The following is a 5,561-nucleotide window of genomic DNA, read 5'->3' on the forward strand; positions in this document are numbered from 1 at the left end:
ACAGCCACTTCAGACAGGAGGGGTGCAGGGCAGCTCGAGGCTAGCCTCCCACTGCCAGCACCTGCTCCAACAACCCACCCGGATGCACAGGGGGTGGATGCACAGGGGGTCGCCCAGGGGTGGGGGGTGCTGGCTGCAGGGAGCTGTGCCTCCTGGCTTCAGCAAGAGTTCACCGCAAAAACAGCCACCTGTCCAAAGTGCGCTTTCGTCTCCGGAAAATCACCGCACAGATTGTCCCCGGGCTTAAGTTCTTCCTTTCCCGTGAGACTTCTTGTCATGGGAGTTTTCATTTTTTAAAACAAAGCATCATTAATTTCCCAGGAACATTGCAATCATAAGAAGTGCTTTAAAAAAAAAAACAACCTAAGAGCGTCTGACTACATTTTGGTTCTTTCTTTCAGATTAATGTCATCTTTTTTATGCCTAACAGCCTACCATCCAAATTAAATCGAAGCTGGTGTTCTTTGTTCAAAGAGCCATTAGTGTTCATCACCAGGTGTCCTTCTCACCAAAGCACAAGTTCCCTTGTTAGGGGACTGCTGATTGCTTTGGAACACACGCTAGTGACACTTGAAAACAAGAGCTGCGATCTCATGTCAGGACCCGGGGAGGGGCTGAGATTTTACCTCTGTGCGAGCGAAGGCCGTTCATGGATGCTGACAGAAGATACGGGCCTCCTGGGTCAGAGATGGAGAAGCCCTGTTACTCACAGCAGCCTCGCCTCACAGTGTCAGTCTGTTGGCGCTAGCTCCCCGCCCCAAGTCTGCAGAGCAGCACCACGGGCCTGGGTGGGTGCTGGGCACCCACTGGGGGGCACAGGAGCAGAGGGACCCAGGGCCAAGGGCCGGCATTTTTGAGTGAGCAGAAAACCTTGTAGCAAGTGGCTGCCAAGCCTTTCCCCCTCCTCCTGGGGACGAAACGGTTGTGGTTTTGTGGTAGTCACGCTGTGGGCACCTTGACCTTCTTAGGTGTCTGTGAGCTCGGAAGCCCCGCGGTCTGGCACACAGCGAGGTCGTGCAGGGAGGCTCACACCCATGCATCCACCTCCCCAACACCTTCGTCTATTCGAGTGATCTCCTCTCGAGTCACCCCATTATATGGGAACTTTAAATAATGTCCACGCCACTTTGTAGACAACGGAGATTCTGGCCTGAGAACCGTATCTCCCAGGCAACCCATCTCTCTCTCGAATATAACACTTCTCAGAAGAGCAAATTAGAATTAAATATAAAACCAAGGTTTTTGCATCACGTTCACGCGTTTGGCCTATGCTTGCTTCATTTACAGAGTCACCGAGGCCAAGAGGCGTACTTGATCTGTGGCAGTGTGGTGGGGGGTGGGCGGGAGGGGGCTGCTATGTGCGCCCTGTGGTCACATGTAGCTCATAGAGTGGATGACGAACCAAAATGTTGGGTGGTAAGTGGTTAACGACATAGCACACAAATGCTTTTTAAAATGTCATTAAGCATCTTTCTTCTAAGTGTGGTTGAACTTTGGGTCCCCTTGAGGTGCACAGTGTGGAAATGTGTTATGCAAGGTGGCAGTTCATTGCCAGTGTCTTTTGTTTGCCTATATTCTGATGCTGTGACACGTGGACCTTGCTGGCCCTGGAGGGTCTGACCCCACCTCTCCAGGTTTAATCAAGTCCTAGCGTTTGTAAATAACCGGCCCAAGAACATGCTTTTCGAAGGGCAACCAGCTAATCCAGAGCCCACACACATCCACCTCCTCTGCTGGGCTCTCGCACCCTGGGCCCCCATCCACCTGCACTAATCACCCCAGAGCCGAGGACCAGACTACTGGGGTCAGCCCTATGTCCCAGAGCCTGCTGAAACAACTCAAACTAGCCTCACCCATTCCTTCCCAAGGAAACTACAGTGGAGACCCTTGCTTACAGCTCTCCCCTCCCCCCTCTGTCTCCTGACTGACGCTGGTGCTTCCCTGTGTGGCCTTGCATGGTACGCAGGCCTGCTCTTCTTAGAAACCAGGTCTGACACATTGTCTTTCAATGGCTGTCATCCCCTGATCAGCTGGCCTCACTGTGCCCCAAATTTATTAATAAATTATATTTAAAAATATTTAATGTTTAGTTTTGAGAGAGAGAGACAGAGATAGACCACAAGCAGGGAAGAGGCAGAGAGAGAGCGAGACATAGAATCCGAAGCAGGTTCCAGGGTCTGAGCTGTCAGCACAGAGCCCGATGCGGGTCTCAAACCCACAAATCGTGAGATCATGACCTGAGCCGAAGCCCGACGCTTAACTGACTGAGCCACCCAGGTGCCCAATATGCTATATTTTAAAGCAGTCAGTAACATTTGTACTTGGCCTTTGAGTGAAGAGAATCCAGTGTTGTGTTAGAGTCCCCCACTTCTCTGTGGGTGCAACAGGGAGGTTTCGCTCCCCTGGTCTTGATATCCCAGAGATCCAGATGTTACACCCACCGGGCATTTCTGCTGGGTGTTCCAATGGTAGCTCTACCTGCACTGTGTAAAACTAAACCCTAAAGCTCCCTCTAAACCCTAAAGCACGCGCGCGTGCACACACACACACACACACACACACACACACACTCACAGCCTCTTTTTCCCCCAGCCTCCCTGCCTTCATACATGGCATCTCCATTCATTAAGCTGCTTAAGCCAGAAAGTGTCCTGTCAGCCTTGACCCTTCATCTTCCTCCATTCCTATCTACCACCCAACTTCACCACTTCCACCACCAAATACCTCTCCACTGTACCACGTCCCTCCCTCTCTACTACCCTACTGTGAGCCACTATTGTTTCTAGCCTGGACTATTTTAAACAGCCTCTTTCCACACTTCTCCTTACAAAAGCCCAAACCACTTTCTTCTTTTTTAATATTTTTTAATGTCTATTTATTTTTGAGAGACAGAGAGACAAAGTGTGAGCAGGGGAAGGGCAGAGAGAGAAGGAGACACAGACTCTGCAGCAGGCTCCAGGCTCTGAGCTGTCAGCACAGAATCCAACATAGGGCTCAAACTCATGAACCGAAGATCATGACCTGAGCCAAAGTTGGCCGCTTAACCGACTGAGCCACCCAGGAGCCCCCAAACCACTTTCTCAATGAACATACACCCCGAATCCCTTGCTTTAAAACATTCATTTGTACTTGGAGTAGGACATGTAATCCTCCCTGTATACGAGCTGAGCCTGACCACCTCTTCAACTCTCTCTGCCTCAACCTTCACTCACCATTCTCCATCCACCCCATGTTTCCTGAGATCCTTGCTCACCTGGAATGCCCTTCACCCTGTTCCTGGCCTACGTAGTAGACATTACTGGTACTCACCAAGATTTCTGGTTCTCTCTCCTTCCGGGCTCATGTCTCCTTGAAATTAAGCATGACCATGAGATTTGCTTTGGCAGTGAAATGTCCGTGGTCACGTGTCACTTCAGCAGCAGTCAGAGCTGGCATGCATGTCTCCTTGCTCTGTCCGCCTGGCCCCTGGTTACCCGGTACCTCAGCCAATTTAATGTGACTGAAAACTAAACTTGTAATGTTAAGCCATAAAGATCTGAGGTCGGTTGTTACTACCTATTTTGATTATCACAGCCTGGCTGGGAAATGTTCATCCTTCCATTGAGAAGCCTTCCCAGACTCTGCCTTCGGGCATTGCACAAATTTCCCGAAATTCAGTTTCCCCTCTTATTCTCCCGTTGCCTAAAGGATAGATAGCCTTTGTCGAAATTTGTAATGACATTTTAAATTTGTATTTATTTGCTCACGATTTGCCTCCCGTACCAAATTATGAACTCCACCTGGGTCAGAACCGTGCCTGATCTGTTTATCAGGGAACCTCCACGGAGCCTGTGCAGAGAGCCTGTACGTGGTAGGTACTCTATCAACACTTCCTGAATGAATGGAGGAGTGAACGAATGAGTGAATGAATGAATGAACACTCTGCCGGAAGAACTGCTGCCTATGGCACATTATCCATTTACCCAGGCTGGAGGATGTTATCCATCGTCCCCACGTCCACCCTTTCCCTTTTCCTCTCCTGGTTCCTGCTTCCCTTGGCCTGTACTGCCTCAGGCTCCTTTCTTTTCTCTTCTTCTCTTTCTTGCCGGTTCTCCACTTTCGTCCCTGCCTAGGATGGTTATAGAGATGGAGGGGCAGGATTGCCTCCTTGCCGTCTGAACTAACCAGGGGGTAGATTTCGATTCCCAGGTAAATGAAAAGGGAAAGAAGTAGCTGCCTGTTCTGGCTATTGCCTCGGGGCTCTGGGGGAGTCTCCAATCCCCGTTTCCTCTGCGTTCTGCCTGTGTGGGCCCATCTGCCCCTGCCCCCCTCTACCTTCTCCATCTCAGAGAGTGACAGGACCAGCCAGAAGTCTGGCGGTATCTCAGGCTCTCCCCTCCACGCCACACTGAACAGGTGGCTCAGCCGTGCATACTCTAGCCCCAAAGCCTGAATCCTGTCCATCCCTTTCTCTGCACCCTGCTGCACCAGCTTATGCCCACTCTCCTGCCTGAACTCATTGCATCCCCTCACAACTGGCCCCCCAGGCTCTAAACTACCCCCATCGTAGTCCCTGATCCAGCCTGACCTGGGACACCTCCGCTTAGATCCCCGGCTCCTCTGCCCCTAAGGCAAGATGCGCACCCCACAGCCTGGCCCGCAAGGCCCTTCAGACTGAACCCAGCTGACCTCATCATCTTCATCCCTTGCCTTTCCCCCTGACCCTTGACATCCTGGCCGTACTGGACCCAGGCTGCTGTCAAAATGGTGTGGGCCATCCTGCTAAGTTTTATCTTATCTTAAGACATTCCTCTTCAGGGAAGAGCTGCCTTCACTTAGCAAATTGCCCAGATACACTGCTCTGGAATGGAAGACTAGGCTCTAAGATGTGGTTAGAAGGAAATAAACAAGAGATAGCTGAACCACACTATGTAAGAAATGAACGGGGATCTTTCTCCTCCTTTATTTCCATGTAAGATGTATTGCACATATAGAAAAGTGGGCAAGTCATATGTGTTCTGTTTCAAAAATAGTTACTTGGGGCACCTGGGTGGACCAGGCGGTTGAGCGTCAGATTCTTTTTTTTTTAATTTATTTTTTTTTAATTTTTTAATTTATTTTATTTTTTCTTTATTTTTTAAATAATAGTTTATTGTCAAATTGGTTTCCATATAACACCCAGTGCTTCTCCCCACAAGTGCCCCCCACCATGACCATCACCCCCTTCCTCCCTCCCCATCCCCTTTCAGTCCATGATTCGTTTTCAGTATTCAGTAGTCTCCCTTGATCTGTGTCCCTCACTCTTCCCCGCTCTCTTTCTCTCTTCCTCTCCCCATGGTTCCCTGCGAGGTCTCTCCTGTTAGACCTATGAGTGCAAACATATGGTATTTATCCTTCTCTGTCTGACTTATTTCGCTTAGCATGACACCCTCAAGGTCCATCCACTTTGTTACAAATGGCCATATTTCATTCTTTCTCATTGCCATGTAGTACTCCATTGTATGTATATACCACATCTTCTTCGTCCATTCATCAGGTGATGGACATTTAGGCTCTTTCCATGATTTGGCTATTGTAGAAAG

The sequence above is a fragment of the Suricata suricatta genome, chromosome 4 (genome assembly GCF_006229205.1).
Source record: "Suricata suricatta isolate VVHF042 chromosome 4, meerkat_22Aug2017_6uvM2_HiC, whole genome shotgun sequence".
NCBI lineage: Eukaryota > Metazoa > Chordata > Mammalia > Carnivora > Herpestidae > Suricata > Suricata suricatta.